Here is a 21,832-nt window from a genome sequence, read left to right as displayed (position 1 = left end):
CAGTTAAATGTGTTCAATCATACTGTATAATTCCGCACGTCCTGGTGTGCTTTAAATTGCATCTGAAATATATATAATATATGGGGTAAATGTGTAAACCATTACGCAACGAGTTGACAATTGTTTTAGGTATGGCATATATGCCCGTTTGTGCTAAGACGAAATTCAGCCGCAAAAATGGCCATGAGAAGGGCAGGAGTAGCTATTCAGCTTGTCCCGGAATAACACAAGTTGGTCACGAATGACCGGTTACATTTACACTGAGAAATGTTTATTTGTTGGACCCCTGATGTCATCAGCCAAAGTCAGAAGTTTGGGAAGGGAAAAGAAAAAAGTGTGTGTCTGATCCGAAAACTCACAGACCATTCATCCTCGATTATCCAGCCTATTTACAGTATGTCTCACCTTGTTTTGAATCTGGTTGCAACAGACAAGACACTAATGGGTCCAAGAAACAGATATGAACAGAATGGTGATATAATCCACTGGATAATAGAGAGTGTAGACAACTCGCTGCCGTTTGGATTTGAGGGCAATTCACCATGGTGCCATTGTCTGCAGCAAAGCTTCGGCTTTTCTCTGGAGAATCGATGTCAATTTCTGTGAAATCCATGAATCAAGGACAATTGGACAGAGCTAGATTTATTTTGCCAAGAATCCACTGTGACTGATTGATATGAATATCAAATCGAGCATCGTTTTATTATTTTAAAGAAACTTTTTTAACAATGCAATATAATTTTGTACGAAGCGTTGGCAAAAAGAAATTTTCAATTTTCAATTTTATTTTTCCGTGACAGAAGGGTCAGCAGATCTGTGATCAAATAAGGGAAAAGAAAGTGTCCCAGTCTGTCGTGACCAAGCGGATCATACACACCCCACCATCTTCCCGAGGAAAGAGCGTTAACTGACTTTAAAAGTCCAGTTTCAACCCTTGCCGAACTAGGCTGGAATTACTGGGCTCGATCGAAGCGCCACCAGTGGCTATTACGAGTTATGTCCTTTCTATGCCTCTCCTATTGACCAATCAGATTTAACCACACGTATCACTTGCATTTGCTTCAAACAAAACGGTGGCGCCCAGTCAAGATGATCTGATCGATAATCAAGATCTATATTGTGATAAAACGAGTCTTACATCGCAAAGTGCATCAAATCACGTGTGCACCTTGATTAAAAGCATGAAAAGATTTAGAAAATATCTGTTGACAACAAGTGAGCGGTGCACATGCTTTGCAAATACTGCATTCGACCGAAATCTGCATGACACTTTACGAACCGGATTTCGATTTCGGTGCGCGATTTTGATTGGACTATGCATAGACTCGTTAGTCCAGCCAAAATGTAATTCCATAATACCAGCCTAGTTCGTCAAGGGTGGAAACTGGACTTTTATAGTCAGTTAACTCACTTGCCTCGGGAAGATGACCCTCCACATACTCTCATTCCGACTCTGGCTCTTTACTCTAAACAATGGAGTTTAACAGGCTGGATTCCTCCTTCCTAACCATGACATAACATTCATTATCTCCCTCCAGCAAGCCCAGGGGAGTTCCCCACCCTGACAGCAGGTTCACATCCCCCTCAAGTAGGTGCCCCGCTGACACCATTATTGAAGGGTGGCGGGTGAGAGGTGTAAAGTCGATATGAAAACCTACTGACAGACATCAAACACCTCCCCTGGGGCAGCTACCGAAGCCTAGGGCTGGTTCCTATTGGTAACCGGAGACCAAAATGTTGTATTAGTCATACCTAATAATTACCATTTTATTGGTAGTCTTTTGCGTCTTGCAATAAATGTTTATGTGACCGCTTGAATGACCACTTGGATCCCATCCTATAGTGATGAATGATCTGGATACATCTTTTGATGTGTAACAAGGTGAATAATAACAAGTACGAAAACACTTACAAAGAAACAATTCAAGTTGTCTAAAGGCTGTGTTCAACTTGAGGCAAACTCTCTTCCTTATGCAGGCCTTCACTTTATTTAGGGATGGGTTAGGTTGGACATGAGGGTTTTCGAGTGTATGATTTAGCCTGAATCTATTTAACATCTGTGGTATGTTGCAGATATAGAATCTGTATCATCGTCAAGGATGAAGGTACTTCTCTTTGTATGTTATTGTATTGGATTTTCAGTGCTTGAAACAACAGGGCTCTTGGGCCCTGTAGATCTTCTGTGGTATTTGAATCTTGTGACTCACTAAATTATTTAGTAATAAGGACCCCTTGACTTTCATGGTTAATTTCAAACTGGATGTGTATGTATACTTCTGATGTTACCAGATTCATTTACTGTTCAATTAATGATTACTGCATGACATATATTTTGTCATGGCATTACTAATTTAGTATTTCATAAGCTTGACCTCGTAACATTTCTAAATATAGATTTTATTTTGTAAAATTTTTTTAATGAATTATCACTGAATTCTACACAGTGTGGAAGTAGAAACACAACACCTACCACAACAGCACAACTCAAACCTGACTTCACCAGGTGAATATTAACTTTCTCCAGTTACCACACATTCCTTCATTCACTGTATATTGAGGTAGCAGACTACCGGAATACCATGTCTAGGGAATCAGAGGGACGACTGTCAGACACCCCCCTGCCCTGCCAAGCCCCCAGCCTGCTGTACAACCACACTGCAGCCTTGCCTCAGCCCGTCTGCCTGCTTGCTGCCCGTCTGCTCCAGCCTGCCAGCCCGTCTGCTCACGGGGCTCTCTAAGGTTATACTGCTCAGCCTGCGTTGCCTGCGTTGTCTGCTCCCTGCTTACTTGGACTTCTACCGTGTGTACTACTCCAGTGGCCGACGTAGAGGACACAGGGATGTGTTAGCTGTGGATAAACTGCTACATACTCACTCATGTAAGTACACCTTCTGTTTTTTTCTCATTTTGTGTCACTGTCTGTTGTTGAGGGGGGAGGTTGTGACTTGTTTCTGTGAAGAAACAAGTTCAGGAGACTTTGTGTGTGTGTGTGTGTGTGTGTGTGTAGTATCTCAGGTCGATGGAGTGAGTTGGCCCTTCTCACTTTCACTATCTTCCCAACTCCTAGTTACTTGAGGCTGTATGGGACAAACTGCTTTTAATGAATACCATGAGATTATGTTGAAGTCGATTCATGTTTATCGTGTCAGGGCTTTGTTATGTAAACAACACAACAACTAAAGTACATTGTATGAACGGAAGAACACTTTTGATAGAGGGTAAAATTGTTAGATGTCAAATTCTCAGGCCATTTATATTCAAAAATTCCAATGCCAATAAATAATACCATAATAATATTAGTCCAACTTTGTATCACTGAATAGGTTTACAGGAGGTGGTAGATATATAGCTACTCTCCATTGATGGGAGGTATGTGAAGCCCAGAGGTTGTAGGTATAGGCCTAGTGGTGGAAAAAGAGGTGCAGCATATCTTGCCTGGTGTGTGATTATCAGTGGAGAATCTGGGTTGTAATTGGAGAAGGGATGCGCCTGGTACCTGCATCAGGGAGGATAAAGGAACAGCTTGCTGGGATGAGGATGCACTCTACAGCAGACATTCATATACTGAATTGTTCTAGGTTGTGTTTGTGTATCATATTGATATATAGGTCAGTATTCTCTCAGTCAAGAACGGTCTTCCTGGGTCCTCTTCCTGGTTGCTACAAATCAGATTCCATCATTGTGGAAAATGTATATATCTGTTTTGGGGATAGCAGCGGAATCTCCTGTTCTTTGTTTGAATATTACAGTGAAATGGGTTTTCATCAGCTCACGTTGGAAGAAATTTAAATATGTATACAGGTTTTTGTTCTTAAAGCTTGAGATCTACTGTTGAATTTTACAGTGTGTTTGTGGCTGTCATAACTTCATGGCATTGTTGAGAAATATGCTTTGGACATTATCGTGGTATCTTTCATTACCATGGGATCTCTTCTCCGTGTTCGAATCCCGATTATGTTTTTAAGTTGGTCAGCACCATACCAATGCTTGTGGGTTTCACCAGAGTTAAACTTCTGAGACATGCATCACTTGGTTTCCTTCCACATCAAGCTGACACGCCGTGGTGTAACAGAAATACTGTTCAAAGCGGCATTAAACCCAACTCACTCACTCACTCTGTTCTTTGTTATAATTATTGTTTTCACCCTGTCATGAAAGGCAGTGGCCCTAGTGGTTAAAACATTTGTTTGCAATGCTGAGGCCCAGGTTCGACTCCCCACATGGGTCCAGTGTGTGGACACACAAGAAAGAAGTGATGTTTTCCCGTCTCGTGCGCACTTGCATTAGCAGAGGATAGGGTTTACCTCACAACTATTAGACAAATCTTTTGATAGGCATTACTTAGAAGTTGATGGATGACAAAGGAGACACAATTTATCGATAACAGCTTCTTTAATTAATGTAATGGCGACGTTTCAGTATAGATCCTTATACCATTGTCAAGCAAGATATTAGATATGGTGGCAGTGAAGAGGACATCTGGTGAAAAATTACAGCCAAAACAGGAATTTATTGTTATGATGTAATAGAGGTAGTATTCCTAGAATAATACAAACTCATAACTATTGTTTGATTTCTGGTGTCCCCCGTTGTAGTATTGCTGGAATATTTCTAAAAACAGCGTACAACTATGTTCATGAAATTGTTAACAGTGTCAAATTTCTCGGAGGTTCTTGATTGTTGGCTCTGTGGTATTTCAGTCAGAGACCTTCAATTTTTCATTTTTAACAGTAGAACTCCGTGACTTTTGGTTTCAATTTCAAACCTATTATATTCATGTACGTACAGGGTTTGATGCCATGTAGATCATTTGAAATATTAATCAAAATGGCCTGATGTGTTTTCCGATAGATCACATGTACTCTGTCATACAGTAAGGAGAGTTCAGCTGATTATATTCGCAACTTTACCATCTGTGTTCAATGGATTTGGAATCTGATCCTGCTCAGGATGAATATGGCAAATAGATTAATGAACGATAACTTTCAGTGGGCTCAGGACAGTGAATTATAGTCTCGGTGTATAAATAATACATCACCTGACAGTGTTCAAAATTAAAGTCATGGGGCCCTTGAGGTTTGCTTCCATAGTGTTTGACCCCAAAATCTCATTTATGCTCTCCCTTGACTTTCATGCCTAAATATTGCTGTCTAAGCTTGCCATTTTAAAAGAATTCTGTATGAAAGTCATGGGGTCCTTGTCAGAGCCATAATGTAAAAATTGGGGGAACCTTGATTCAAGTATACTACTCAAATTTTAATAGGGATCAGACATGTATATTTAAATATACACTAACACAGACTCACATATATAGAAACAGTTTTGTGTATCATGGAGAGATAAAAATATCCCTGTCAAAAGTGGAGCAGTATGCTACAGGAGCAGCCCTCCAGGACCCACCACAGCTTCCAACACTGGTCAAGAGATCCAAACAAGACTAGTCCCCAGAACCATTGTCATGTGTGTGGTAGTAGGGCGACCTCTGTAAGTGGTATGTTGTGGGGCAGGAGACCCAGCTAGGTCAAGGTATATGCTAACAATTGTCCTTCTTACAATAGCACTAGACATGCGGATCAATACAATCTGTGACATGATTCAGGCTTCCACCACATAGGCTGTTATAGCTCTTTATCTAATAGGCCTGCTTGGCCAATTAAAGAAGCTGACACAGAGGTTTCAGTTTATTTCAGAGTTGTAGTAGTTCAGAACTGTTTACAATATTGACAGCTGTGGGGGGATGGGATGGGGTGGGGTGGGGCCTTGCGACAGCTTGGGTGGAAGGAGATAGGTGTGGGGGGGTGAGGATATATTGTCAGTGAAAGGACTTTGGAGAGCCGATTGGTTGGGATCAGGGTAAGGGAATATATAGTCTGTCTTACATACAGTGCCTGAAACATATTAATTTCTCTTCCGTCTAGCCCTTACTGTAATGCAAATGCTCTAAACGGAGCAAGTCTACATTTTCCTCAGGTTCTGAATCTTCACAATTAATATGGAGTTGTTTCGGTCATAATTATATTTTTTCAGAGACTGTGATAGTCTGGGGAATATATTTGGGTTGGGAGGGGGAGGATCATTGTGATTGAACAGGCTTGGATTAATGAGTGTGGGGTAGGTCACGGAGGTGGGGGTGACAGAGGGTGAGAAGTTGGGGTGCAAGATGTGTAGTATCAGTGTTTGAAATTAAGCATGCAAGAAAAGTGATCCTTGTCGTAACCCTAATGTTTAAATCTAAAAGGTGATGGGGTCCCAAGATTCAAGTACTACAGCAGCAAGCCTCAATGCCCCCCTTTAATTGTGAACACTGATAATACCTGACCAGGGCCATGATACCAATCTGTGACTTAAGTCAGTAGTCCGGAGCTGGAGCCGGAGCCTGGTAAAATTCTGTTTGCTTCAGTAAGCTCAGCTAATTGAACTAAAATAACACTAAATTCTGTGAAAAATGATGCTTAGAGCCAAGTTCGGGCTTGTGTCAAAAGTTTTTGGCACAGACTGTGATACTGAACTCACAGGAGTAAGCATGGATTGATTGGCTTCAGGGATGGAGGGGAGGGGATGGAGAAGGGGGAGGGGATGCAGAAGGGGGAGGGGATGCGGGGGTGGAGGACAATCAGAAGGAAAGTAACTAGTATGTAATTATGCACAGGATGCCCATAAAGTGTGTTGTAGATCAGATCACTGGAGGGACACAAAATGAAATAATTAGTGCTGACAAAATGAGGCACAAAACATTCCGTGTTTTTATTGATAATCATTGCAGCATCATTTGGTGTCTCATGGAAACGAGGGATGGTTCTTGTCCAACATCATGTCAATTATTCCTCATTTTAACCTGAAATATCCGCAATGGCCATGTCATGCATGGAAAGTTAAAATAATTGAAGACATACAAACTTCATGAATTGTACAGTGTAAATATCAGTCAGGCTGAACCAGATTGAATCGGTCATAACAGAAACCACATTTATCATTGATGAAATCTTCTATAAACAGTATTAAACAGCTATGAACGTCCACAACCTGAATGTGTTCAGATGAAGACACTTTTAGGTCATGGATCACCCATTGAGAATCTAGTGACATCTTCAGAGAGATTCTTGTTGTAACATAAGGGCTCCTAACCTTCAGATCAGGTGGCTGAGGAGGTTATTAAAAATCCCACGGGGAATCCATGTTGGAACAGGTCCCCAGCTAGACTTGCACAAGTCTCTAAGACAATAATTATTAGTTTAAATCATAAGATTATGTAAATAATCAGAACAAGTTGTCCCTGTAAGAGACTGGAGCCCTGTACTGTCCACATATCTAGACTTGCCTATTAGGAGGATAGCATTACAACACATCCATGGACTTTTATTTCAGTACAGACTTGGAGCAAGGCTGGTCCCCAGCTACCTATGCAAGTTATAAGATTTGTCTTGGGTTGGTTGGTCAGGCTCCCTACTTCCTTGATTGTGTGTAATCGCACGCTTTTGTTGGGGATCAATTCTCATTATATCAAATTTTAGATTGTCTGGTCCACACTCTATTATTTACTGTCTGACGTCATTCAGCATCAACAATGAATAAAAATGATTAACTTAAATGTGGATTCTGGGTTAGAATAGGTCCCCTATGCTGGTAGCAAGAGGCGATTAGATGGATGGGGGTGGTCATGCTCGATGACTTGGTTGTTTGGATCGATGTAGTCTGTTCTACAGACTCAGAAACTAACATATTCAATACACCCTATGCCAGACTATAAAAGTGGGCAAGTCTAGATTACTGGGCTCTTTTTTGTTATCTTTTATTAAGATAATTTAACAACTGTTTTTTCTGTAAAATATGTTCATTTTAGAGTCTAGAAGTTTGTCTAGGATCGATGCTCATGATGTCAGTCACTGGTTTGTCTTGTCCTCGATTGTTTATAGACTGTTGTCCTGCAGCTGGAATATTGCGGTGTTAAAAACATGAAAAAACAAACAAACAATCTTCCATGTTGCTAGGTGTGTTATATATTTGGTGAATCATCTTGGATGAATATTCAAAATCCATGAAAATTGCATAATGGCCTTGGCGACACGCCCAGCATCTGACTGATAGGATGATTGTGCATGATGAGCCGGACTCCGACACTAATAGATTGTGCAGGTTCTTTTTAGCTTGTCGCAAGCTTGTCTGTCTCCATCGATAGAGCAGATTCACATGTTTTGGCAAAGTCAATCTAATAGATGGTTTTACTGATCAATATATTGATGTTCTTTTCTCCCTGAATTGTTTAAATTGCTTACTAAAGAATTCAGGTAGGCCCAAATTCAATAAAGAATAGAAATTTACAAATATTTCAACTCATTAGCCTAACATTTGACCAATAAAGAGATCTATAATCTGCCAGGGAGTCTATTTTTGTATTGTGTCTGTGTATAATGGTGAATATCTGTAAGGTGTCTGTTGGTATCATTTTGCATTTTGTTTCTTTGTCTGGCTCCGAGACCTTAGAGAATACATTTAAAAAGGAGTCCAACTCAAGTCTAGATTGCCTCAACTCTAGGGTCCCTGAAATTAAGGATTGTTCTTTGCTCCCTTCAGAGTTAATCGACAAGGAAATGTCACTAGTCCATCCTGATTTCTACAAGTCTGAGACAAGCGGAATTAAATTAATTTTGAACCCTGCCGAGCTCCGAAATCTCTCAGCCTGTCTCCATCTGATATGCCTGTACGCATACAAGGGAGACCACTCTTAAGTGAAGGGCACTGCCACTTATCCATGAAACAATAAACCTGTGATTATCAGAGCAGTTTGGGAAGATCTTGAACTGTTAGTAGCCAACCTGCCAGCATTACAGCTCTAATTGTTTATGGGGGCTCAACCAAGATGTGAAACAGTAGGAATATTGTACACAAGGGTAACTCGACCAGTGTCTGAAAGTGGGTTAAGTGCTCTTGTCTTGTGCTGTCATTTACGTCCAGTCATTTAGAGACCTGCCAAGGTAAGGGGGGGGGCGTGTTGTCGCCCTGCCCCACCCTAACGTAAAACAAAGGCGACATTTGATGCCTTGGCAGTCACCAGAATTCCCTTCAGCAATACACAAGGAGGATCATACACCAGGTCCCATTACAGTCTGTGTTTATGCGATCGTAGCGCTAAGATTATCGTAACTCCCATACTCAATGATAGGCTTACAATAGTCGTAGCGCTAAAGTCACTTTGAGCAAGTGGCCCCAGGTCCCATTACAGTCTGTGTTTATGCGATCGTAGCGCTAAGATTATCGTAACTCCCATACTCAAACATAGGCTTACAATAGTCGTAGCGCTAAAGTCACTTTGAGCAAGTGGCCCCAGGTCCCATTACAGTCTGTGTTTATGCGATCGTAGCGCTAAGATTATCGTAACTCCCATACTCAATGATAGGCTTACAATAGTCGTAGCGCTAAGATCGCTTTGAGCAAGTGGCCCCAGTCCCATTACAGTGTGTGTTTATGTTACAATAGTCTTCACACTAAGATTGTTTTGTATTGCTATATAATAAAAGGAAATTGATACTCTCTGTCAAATAGATAATTACCAGGCTAGAAATATAAACTGGAGTTTTTAACACTTTTTAGTCAATGTCATGAAACATGAGCCATATTTAAACTCTACGACCGGTCGGGTAGCCTGGTGGTTAAAGTGTTTGCTCGTCACGCCGAAGACCCGGGTTCGATTCCTGACATGGGTACAATGTGTGAAGCCCATTTCTGGCGTCCCCTGCCGTGATATTGCTGGAATATTGCTAAAAGCGGCGTAAAACCATACTCACTCACTAAACCCTACGACTTTTCATATACTGAACAGAAAAAGTAAAGGATCATGATTATTTATGGAGATATTTTTTGTAGTAAAGACTGAGTTTATTTAAATGTGTACTGTTTATAAAAAATATTTCATGATCCCTAACCTTTTTACATATTACTAATTAGTCAAAAAGAACAATTAAGGTGATATTACATTAATCATTAGATTTTCCCAGTGTCTGCACTTGGGGCATAACTATCTCCTATTCAATTTGGAGAATGAAATGTGGGGAGTGTGTAAGTTGAGACCGTCGACACACCTGTGAAACTGCCTCATGTTATGACTAAAACTGGATTATAGTTGGCGAGCCGGTTCATCCATGCACCCATCCCTGGTGGAAGTAACGGGGCCCATCCTTCACCATCCCACTTTCATTATCAGTGTTGCAGGTGCTCTTGCAAGTGTTACTCACATCCTTGTACAGTTGAACCTTGATAGTCTGGACACCTCCACAAACCACACCATCATACTGGAGATATTTCTTTTCTATCGGTCGTGAAATTAGTGACAGCAGAAATATTGTATGCTGTGTTATTGTACTTATTTCCTCTGCTTAATATTTGTTGTGTGGAACTTTTTTTTCGCTAGCACTTGGAATAATGTTTAGTCCCAGAAAAAAAATAAATAAATCTATATCTAAAAAGAAAATGTAAAATCCAAATGGAACTTAATTTCTGGAGCTGAGACAATCTAGACTTGCCAAATCATTCAGGCCTTTGTTGGATTCATTATGTTATTTTTTTCTCGAGAGTGAAGGAGAGACTACCCCACACTCTATTGCTGGTTGTAAGAGCAACTGTTAGTTGGGGTAGGGGTAGGGGGTGGTCAGGGTCGGTGATGTGGCAGACAGACTACCCCACACTCTATTGCTGGTTGTTAGAGCAACTGTTAGTTGGGGTAGGGGTAGGGGTAGGGGGTGGTCAGGGTCGGTGATGTGGCAGACAGACTACCCCACACTCTATTGCTGGTTGTAAGAGCAACTGTTAGTTGGGGTAGGGGTAGGGGTAGGGGGTGGTCAGGGTCGGTGATGTGGCAGACAGACTACCCCACACTCTATTGCTGGTTGTAAGAGCAACTGTTAGTTGGGGTAGGGGTAGGGGGTGGTCAGGGTCGGTGATGTGGCAGACAGACTACCCCACACTCTATTGCTGGTTGTTAGAGCAACTGTTAGTTCGGGTAGGGGTAGGGGGTTGTCAGGGTCGGTGATGTGGCAGACAGACTACCCCACACTCTATTGCTGGTTGTTAGAGCAACTGTTAGTTGGGGTAGGGGTAGGGGTAGGGGGTGGTCAGGGTCGGTGACTTGGCAGACAGACTACCCCACACTCTATTGCTGGTTGTTAGAGCAACTGTTAGTTCGGGTAGGGGTAGGGGTAGGGGGTGGTCAGGGTCGGTGACTTGGCAGACAGACTACCCCACACTCTATTGCTGGTTGTTAGAGCAACTGTTAGTTGGGGTAGGGGTAGGGGGTGGTCAGGGTCGGTGATGTGGCAGAAAGCATGTCATCCTGGCCAGTCAACACACCATACCCATGCTGGTGGGTTTCACCAAAGTGGTAAACATCTAAGACTTGCATCACTTCAGGCTTTCCCCCACATCAAGCTGACACGCCATGACGTAACTAGAACTCTGTTAAAAGTATCGTTAAACCCATTCAGTCACTCGTAAAAGTCATACACAAAGCACCTGCTCAATAGGATTACGGCATGAACAACCTACCACAGTACAGTTATGTCACCTGGGGATTAGTCCACTGGTCCCCCTGCAATGTGTCGAGTACATACTGACTGGGTCAGGCGAGCAGCAAGCAGGTACAATGTTGACATGGCGATCCCTGGTTTGAAAACAGGACTTGTACTTACATGATGTGCGTACATGTCTGTCGTTGTTGGTAGTTTGTTTTGTTGTTTAACGCGGCACACAGCAATATTCCAGCTATATGACGGCGGTCTGTAAATAATCGAGTCTGGGCCAGACAATCCAGTTATTGACATTATAAGCATCGATCCACGCAATTGGGATTGATGACATGCATCAACCAAGTCAGCGAGTCTGACCACCAGATCCCATTTAGTCGCCTCTTACGACAAGCATAGTCGCCTTTTACGGCAAGCATAGGTTGCTGAAGACCTATTCCACCCCGGATCTTCACGGGTCACACGCTTGTCATAGCTCCTCGGACAGGGAAACATGTACTCTGGTCGTTGTTTATCTTACAATAAATCACTGCAGGGAGAATATACCATGAGGGGGCTGTGCTGCAGTGATTTATTGTACGATAAACAACGACCATGAGTCGTTTATTTCTCATGTGATTTATCAACATTATGTTCAGCCTCTTTATGGATGATGATAAATAGTCTAAGCTTTAAAAATATTTACCCGTATTTCAATAATTATGACTCCCTCAATAGAATCCGACCTCAGCAATTTTGGATAAGTTCATTTTATTCACAGGTCAGGGTTAGAAATTGGCACCAGTCCTATAGTCCTTGCCAAACTGCCCAATGGTAAAGGTATCACATGGACAAGTAGAAAATTGCCATTTTTAAGGGTTTTGCTATAGGTTATCATTATAAGGACTAGTGGACGAAAACTGTTAGTTTCTAACGCTGCAGGTGGGTATTGCCCACATCTTCTCACAGTCCTCACTTCGATTACCCGTATCATTGCTCCCACTACATATTGTCATGTCTCTTCCACTTTTTCTGCATTGCCCAGTAGTCTGTCTTACAGACCCTGATACAAATATATATCAAATACAGCCCATGCAAGTCTATAATGTTTGGCAAGTCTAGATCACTGCAGTATCAGAATGAAGAGAGTCACTGGGCTCCTTTTTATTATATTATTATTAAGATAACTGAACAACTGTTTTTTTATGTAAGATGTGTTCATTTCAGAGACTAGATGTTAGTCTACGTTGCCCAGCTACATCTATGGGAAACAACTCGCTAGACACACCCTTCTCGAAAATAACGTTGTCATATGTACGACATCATCAAGTTGCGAGCGCATGTTCAAATCTTCAGAAATAATGTGTAGCTATCTTATATTATTGTGTAAATATGTATATTCTCAAGCTTTCGGCCTTCTGACCTTCATCAGTAATACTTTAATTACATTATTTGAGATGTTTCGGATACTCCTATAGCAATGAATGCAAAAGAAGATTTATTATTTCGTATTTAAATAATTGCATTGTGATCCTATGCCATTTGATTGGCTAACCGAGTAATATTTGAGGTTTATGTTTCTATAAAACTAAAACAGATAGTCCTACATGTGTTAGGGGCGGTCCAGTATCCTTGTGGTTAAAGCGCTTGCTCGTCACGCCGAAGACCCGGGTTCAATTCCCGACGTGGGTACAATGTGTGAAGCCCATTTCTGGTGTCCCCCGCCGTGATATTGCTGGAATATTGCTAAAAGCGGCATAAAACCATACTCACTCACTCGCTCCTACAAGTGTTAGACCTTCTACTGGACTGCTGTTTTCTGATAGAGCGGGCAGGGTTTGAATTGTATTATGAATGTAAATATAGTAGAAATTGTATTAATGACTTATGTTTATTATGAATGGGGATTTCCTTGTGTGATTTGAAACTTAATGATTAAGGGGAGAAAATGTAACACAGACTCTCCAAACATTGACTCCTTCTTGTGGAAATAGAACTATCACTTAAATATTACCTCTTCAAGTTATTTGGTTTCAATCATTCACACATCCCAACTCTTTTGTGTCAAGTAGGACTTGCAGTGGATATTATTTGCTGCCATTCTTAATTCTTATGAGATTTGGATGTAATATTTTGCCTCTGGTAAAATTCTGCTTTCAGTAATAATAGATGGATATTTGTAATGTGCTATATGCCATGCGTTCAAGCAGGCGCAAAGTGCTAACATTTTTACCCCAGTAAATGGATTAGTGTGCGCTCAATTTTTATTCTCAGCTCCCTGGGGAGTATGCAATCCATGTTGTCTGTGAGGTGCTGGAGGTGAACAGCCACATAACCATCTCATCTTACCGGGTACCCATTCGTGCTGGGTAAACAAAGGCATTTCGAACAAAGTTACTTGTCTAAGCAGACACCACGTGTGCTGCATGTGCTTCCAGGGTAGAATAGGTCTTCAGCAACCCATGCTTGCCGTAAAAGGTGACTATTCTTGTTGTAAGATGTGACTAATCGGATCCGATGGTCAGACTCACTGACTTGGTAGATGCATGTCATCGTATACCAATTGCATGGATCGATTGCTCACTGGATTGTCTGGTCCAGACTCGATTATTTACAGACAACTGTCATACAGCTGGGATATTGCTGATTGCAGCGTTAAACCTCAAACAAACAAACAAATACATGTGCTTCCAATAAGCGCCCACGACAATATTTGCTAATATATTGGCTAGTGAACAATCTCAGTTAGCACCCCTTCCGATTGATCAATGTACACAAGACTTATTTATTCATGTATAATACCCACTCATGTGTTATATGCACTCTTAATTATGGGCAATTAAATCCAGGAAAAATATATCCGTTGTATATAAACATTTCAGGCTGTCAGCATAAACCACGAAATTTACGATCTTTCAACTCTGTTAAAACCAAAATATTATTCTAATAAGAGCCCGCTATTTCTAATTTTTAGAGCGCCCTTGGCTCTTATTACGTCGAATACAGTAACTGTTTCATGGATATCAAAATAGCGGTATTGAAAACATCTACGGTGCAGGGGTACACCAGTTCAAACAGATCAACTCACACTGCTCTATCTCCTGACTAACCTATTCATTATTTCCTGCTTCGTGACTAATTTTGAATTACGGTAGCTTATGACTGTCTGAACATAAACGATGCTTGTCATTTTGTGTGCCTTATTTGGAAGTCCTACTACAATATACAACATATGTAGCAAACCAGACGAAAAGGGACCTTGAAAGTGAAAACTCACATTTTGACTTCTTATTATACCCCCGTTTACGAAGTAAATCAGGGGTATGTAGCATTCCGTGTGTCCGTCTGTCTGTCCATCCTTCCGTCCTTCCGTCCGAGCTTTTGTACGGCCCATAACTCTTTAACCGCGCACCCTAGCTTCACCAAACTTGCTACACACAATAACCACAATGAGTACTTGTGCCTTTTGCTAATTTGAAGATTCTGAATTTTTTAATTTTTGCTGTTTCCATGGACACATTAAGAAACATCAAGAATGTATGTTGTGCTAAGCATTGATTATCCCACACTAGATTGAAATATATTTGCAAAAACATGTGTTCATTTCAAACATAATGCATCCTCATGGGATTACAAAGGAAAGGGCAGTTCCTCTGACTTAAAGCAACAGGTATATTTCATTAATTAACAAACTATTTACTATTTGTTGTTGACTGTTGGATAACAGGGGTATGTGAGCTTTGCTCACTTCTATCTTGTTATATTTTTAAAACTACAGTATCTTAGGACCACAAAAATACAATTCACAAGCTTCAATTTTAGTTATTGAAATATGTGGCATCAAACATTTGGACTCGTTTTCTGCAAAGTCCCATTTTCAGACTTATAACTGTTTATATAATGATTGCAATTTTCAGATATAACATCTGATTATATGTAAGTAGACATGCATGCTGAATTGTTTTCAAATAATGTTTATATTTCATTACAAACAAACCAGCGAGAAATAAGATATGTTTGTACAGTCTGCACACATGGCCATTTTTACTTAAGAAAGATGACGTCAAACGTCCCTCTTTATGACGTCACAGCACAATTGTATCCTTGCACCCATAAGGTACCTTTTCCCTTGGTGGGTCACATATACTGAATGAATGCTGCCTTGCTTTCATGACCAACCTTATTTGATTGGTCAACTGTTAACTCCATTATGCAAATTAGATTCACGGTTTTTCTTGCAACAAACAATGGTCACGTGACATTCATGTGGACTGGCAAAATATGTAGATGCTTGTTAATTTTATGTTTCTGTTGTTATTATCCCCCGCCCAACAAAGTTGGTGATGGATATAGAAACAGGCTCCGTCCGTCCGTCCGTCCGTCATGTTTCGTTTCCGGAGCATAACTCAGAAACCGTTCAATATCTTTTCATGAAACTTTGCAGGTCTGTCAAGTACATGCTGAACTGGTGCCTTTTGCTATTTAGAAATTTTAGAAATTTTTATTTTTGACGTTTCCATGGCAACAAGATGGACTTAGGTTCTGTGAGGGTAGGGTTCGTTTCCGGAGCATAACTCATAAACCGTTCAATATTTTTTCATGAAACTTTGCAGGTTTGTCAGGTACATGCTGAACTGGTGCCTTTTGCTATTTAGAAATTTTAGAAATTTTTATTTTTTACGTTTCCATGGCAACAAGATGGACTTAGGTTCCAAACTATTCTTCTTTTTTACAATTTCCATAACAAGTTCCACCTCGGTTAAAAAAGGTTAGGGTTTGTTTAGATTTAATTATGTTATAAATTCTGCAACAGGGGCGGGGGATATGGCCACGTTAGTGGCAAGCTCTTGTTATTTTTATGTTTCTCTTGTTATTTGCTTTTTATCACTAAGATGGTGCATCTTGAAATGAGTTTGGTGTGAACATTGCAGGTGTATATTTAACACTGAAATATGTTCCTCGATGTTGGACAGCAACAAGATTGTCGGTGATATAGCACCAGCTGATTACATCAATGATAGGCTGTTGCAAATTGTCTTTATAGGAGTATTTTATTGTGAATACATCAGGTTGTGGCAATAGTTATATTGATAGTTTCATAAGGGAGTATATATATGTATTGTTAACATATAACTTCTTGTCACGATATGGCTGAAATATTGCTGATAAGACGTTAGATATTAATTCACTCGCTCTGACACTCACTCACTCACTCACTCACTCACTCACTCACTCACTCACTCACTCACTCATAAGGGAGCTTCCATCTGATTTGTATGGGGGAGAGGATATTTTTTTAAACAATCTATTTATTTTTTTTACTAACACAACAATTTGGACGTTTGGGTACTTTCCACAAAACAAACTATTCATTTTTTTTTACCAGTGTCAACAAAATATTCATTTTTTTCACCCCTGCCATCAAATATTTTTTTTTTCCACCACTGCCAACAAACGATTCATTTTTTCCACCAATGCCAACAAATGATTCATTTTTTTCACCACTGCCAACAAACGATTCATTTTGGGCATATTTCTGAACAAACTATTGTTTTTAAATTCTTCCCAGATACCCCATAGAAATTAACGGATGCTCACTAACTGTAACAGCAAATGATTACTGATAATATCAAACTAGGATAACGAGTAATGGTTTGTAACCGGTTAGAATTCTAATCAAATCGTAACACATTATTTGAGTATTCATTACGGGTCTGTCAATGAATAATTCATTAACAGTTCTAGATGTTCTTGAAACAAAATAGAACAGGAAGAGGCTTACAATCAATGCAATCAAATGAAGAACATGAAAAACTATGATTAATGCTCTGTCGAGGCAGAGGAGAAAAATCGATTGACAAATCACAGATCTGGAGGCCTTCGTGGTTCAAGCAATTGTACTTTTAAAAAACATGAAATGTGAACTGCTAAGAGGCAGTTTACCTAAACCATGATCATTCCATTTGGAAAATTGTACTCTATTTCTGTGACAGCACTCAACTCAACTCAAAGTTTTTCTATAATTACTTTATGTTACTCTATCAATATTGGTCAATAATTCAGAATTAACATAAAAAAAATTAAAATAGAATTGTCCTTGTAACTTATGTGAATATGCTATTTTCTGTTACCGTATTCGACGTAATAAGCGCCCCGTTCTAATAAGCGCCCACGGCGATATTTGCTAATATATTGGCTAGTGAACAATCCCAATTAGCACCCCTTCCGATTTATCAATGTACACAAGTCTTATTTAATACGCACTTGTGTGTTATATGCACCCTTAAGTATGGGCATTTATATTCTGGAAAAATGTATCTGTCGTATATAAACAGTTCAGACTGTCAGCATAAACCACGAAATTTATCTTTCAACTCTGTTTTTTCCACCAAAGTAATATTCTAATAATTCTAATAAGAGCCCCCTATTTCTAATTTTGAGAGCGCCCTGGGCACTTATTACGTCGAATACGGTATTCATAGATAGAAACATGAAATGATAGAGTGTGTGGGTTGACATTTATCGTCACATCGGCATTATTTTAGCCATATAGTGACTACATGATAGAAACCCTGTGTCTGTGGACTTCATGATAGAAACCCTGTGTCTGTGGACTACATGATAGAAACCCTGTGTCTGTGGACTAAACGATAGAAACCCTGTGTCTGTGGACTAAACGATAGAAACCCTGTGTCTGTGGACTACACGATAGAAACCCTGTGTCTGTGGACTACATGATAGAAACCCTGTGTCTGTGGACTACATGATAGAAACCCTGTGTCTGTGGACTACACGATAGAAACCCTGTGTCTGTGGACTACACGATAGAAACCCTGTGTCTGTGGACTACATGAAAGAAACCCTGTGTCTGTGGACTACATGATAGAAACCCTGTGTCTGTGGACTACATGATAGAAACCCTGTGTCTGTGGACTACATGATAGAAACCCTGTGTCTGTGGACTACATGATAGAAACCCTGTGTCTGTGGACTACATGATAGAAACCCTGTGTCTGTGGACTACATGATAGAAACTCTGTGGGGATTCTGGGTTAGAATAAAGGTCCCCAGCAACCTATGCTTGCCGTAAGAGGATACTATGCTTGTCATAGGAGATGACTAACGGGTTCGGGTGGTCAGGCTCGCTGACTTGGTTGATGCATGTCATCATATCCCAAATGTGTGGGTCGATGCTCATGATGTCAATCACTGGATTTTCTGGTCCAAACTTGAAAATTTACAGACCGCATCCCTGTAGCTGAAATATTGCTGAGTACAAACATAAAATTTGAAATTAAGACATAAATTTTGTATTCTACGAGTCGGGCTGAAGTCTTTTTGACATTTGTTCTCAAAGCCGCAGCCCCGTGAAGATTCCGGGGTAGAATAGGTCTTCAGTAACCCATGCTTGCAGTAAAAGGCGACTATGCTTGTCGTAAAAGGCGACTAACGGGATCTGGTGGTCAGGCTCGCTGACTTGGTTGATGCATGTCATTGATCCCAATTGCGTGGATCGATACTCATGATATTAACCACTGGATTGTCTGGTCCAGACTCGATTCTTTACAGACCGCTGTCATATAGCTGGAATATTGCTGAGTTTGGCGTTAAACAACAAACCAATCTCAAAGCCACAGCTTACAAACACACATCGACTTACAACAATCAAAAATGGATGAATTTTCTAGTTGCGAAAATAAAGAAATCCACAGATGTGGAGCCAGTCGTGGCAAAAAGTTTTCAAAAAGTCTCAAATAAAATACATCAATAATTTTAAGCCTGACTTGCCCTGAAGTTTTCCTTGTTCTCAAAGTCAAAAGATGTGTGGGCGTTGTTTGTTTGTTTGATTGTTTGATTGTTTGATTGTTATGTCCACCTGGAGCTGTGTTGAGTTTCCAGACCATTGGGAACAAAACCATCATGTTGTGATGCAGGTCTAATGTTTGAGTACAGCACTTGTTACACAGACCGAGATCCGACAAGCACACGTAAGAGTGTTTTCGCCTTGTTGACCCGAGTGTTAGCAAATCTTGATTCAATAACAGAATCACCTCGTTAAACAATTACTTCACACTCCACACAATGCCAGACTGGAAAGGTCGTGTCAGGAGCTGTCATGGACCGCCTACAAAAATTTCAAAGGGAATCACGAATCTTGAGAATTTCAAGTTTTCGTTGGTTGAATGATAATATTTTCTTTGATAAAAAATTATAGTTCTAAATTTTGTCATGGATGTCCAATGAAAATTTCAATGCTGTCAATTTTTTCGTTGATGTGTGAGGACATTTTTAAATAAATGTTATTGTGTGAACATTATGAAAAAGATTTTCATCATGTAGTGATCATGGACACCAAGGTGTGACCAGTGTTGTCATTAATGGATCAGACTGTCTCCTTGGTGTAGTTGATAGGGTTTCTGCTTGGAGAGCGGAACGTGGTTTGATCCCTGGCCGTGTCATACCAACAGAAGTTAAAAGATGGAACTTGTTGTTACCCTGCCTGCCACTTGGCATGAGGGGCTAAAACAAGGACTGGTTGGCTCAGCCAGTATACTGTGTCTGAGTGGGGTATTCATGTTAAACTGTGAGCTAGCACTATTAAACAGGACTGCAAACAGCCACACACACATGCTTGCACGTTGTTGCAACATAGGTGCGTGCAATACTCTTGACGCAACACTAACCCTCATTTCGCCTCACCTCATCATTAATGGATTCTGGGTTGGTGCTTCCTAGGTGCTCATTTGATAAACTCAGTAATTTGGTAATTTGTAAGCACCTATGTCAGTAAGCTTGGGACTTGTGTTAATTGATTGACTTTCATCGGACTCAGTTCATTGTGTTGGCGATAAGAGTACGCATCTGTTGATCAGGTTTAGTGTCTACACATTTGTTGATTTCAGTTAATTACAACCAGGTAATCAGATAAGTTTGGCCTTGGGTATCGTGGAGCGTCAATGAATTCCTGATTGTGATTGAATCATTGATAATTCAAGCTGCTGTTGTTCAGGATTAAATGCTTCAGACCATTAAGGTAATGAAATAGTGAAATATTTGCTCGAAGGTGAAATCAAATATTGATAATTTACAATGAGGTGTCAGCAGAAGATCGGTGTTGAATTACCTACCTGACTAGCAGATGCAGGGTTTATGAAAGGTGAGATGAAATATAGCTTACAGCGTCGCATTCAAGATTATTGCACTTGTATAACGATGTCCATGTACATCTGTGTGACTTATTGTACTAGTCCGGACTAATGCCACTTTTATAGTGCCAGTCCACGGAAACACCATGCCACAGTTTTAACAAGATCTGCAGCATATTACGTTGTATGAGTCAGGAATACGATTTGTCTAATGCAAAAAACAAGGAATATGGAACGGCATAAAATTTGAAAATTAAACAAATATTGATGAATAAATCCATTTACAATGAAAGCTCCTTCTGAAATATTGGCAGCCATTCATCAGCTTAAGGTACAAAGCATGGATTCAGTCGGAAACTGCCAAAATGGTTACCAAGGTTACGACATAAGAAAACAGACACATAGCTGTGCTCATCCTAACATGCAAGGGCCAGCAGAAGGGGAAGTGTTGAGCTGGCTGCACGTATCTCTAGTTATCTGATACTGGAACAGATTTCTACACAGAGTACACCACTGGATGTCAGAGACCAGTGCTCAGACGTTGTCAGATTGTCAGAGACCAGTGCTCAGACGTTGTCAGATTGTCAGAGACCAGTGCTCAGACGTTGTCAGAGACCAGTGCTCAGACCAGGGGTCCGGAAAATTTAAAATCCCAATCGGACATTTGCATTTAGGCCACGCCCCCTTCAAATAGCGTATTTTAGTACGACTTTTCACACACATTACAAGTTTACGTATTCATAATATGATGAATTATGAATTGTTTCAATTTAAATTGTTTAATTCAACGGACAATTAATAACAAATAATATCATTTTAGATTTACATGGAAAACATACGTTTGTTTCTGTTATAATAACGATCTGTTAACGTAGTGAACGGTCTAATTAATATTCATGAGTTATATTCATGAGTCTGCTCAAGTGTACGCGTTGTAACATTTGGATCGAGACTATTATCCCATATTTGGTTATCACGTGACCTCACGGGAATATATTTTTTTTAAACTAAAGATTTTTTAAAAACAAGACAGATAATTTAATCACAAATACTAAAATATCGTTGATAGCAATAGTTATTTGAATACTTTTTTCATCTGTACTTATTTATTGACCATAAAAAAAATTGGATATCGATCGTCCGAGAAAGCAAAATGGCGGTCAATCAAGATTCAATATACGACTAGCTACTGAA

General features: G+C 40.2%; 2 protein-coding genes across 8 annotated transcripts in view; both read left to right on the top strand.

Annotated features, from left to right (window-relative positions):
• LOC124132917 (abnormal spindle-like microcephaly-associated protein homolog) overlaps window positions 1-21,832 on the top strand; it is a 279,804-nt gene that overhangs the window by 100,241 nt on the left and 157,731 nt on the right. The window lies entirely within an intron of this gene.
• LOC124132916 overlaps window positions 2,510-21,832 on the top strand; it is a 52,152-nt gene continuing 32,829 nt past the window's right edge. The window contains exon 1 of the mRNA XM_046497079.2: window positions 2,510-2,878. The gene's annotated coding sequence lies outside the window, so the exon portion shown is untranslated. The remainder of the gene's footprint in view (window positions 2,879-21,832) is intronic.

Source organism: Haliotis rufescens, unplaced genomic scaffold, assembly GCF_023055435.1.
Source record: "Haliotis rufescens isolate VD_foot unplaced genomic scaffold, xgHalRufe1.0.p SCAF_18, whole genome shotgun sequence".
Lineage (NCBI taxonomy): Eukaryota > Metazoa > Mollusca > Gastropoda > Lepetellida > Haliotidae > Haliotis > Haliotis rufescens.
This window is presented reverse-complemented; position numbering and strand designations above follow the sequence as displayed.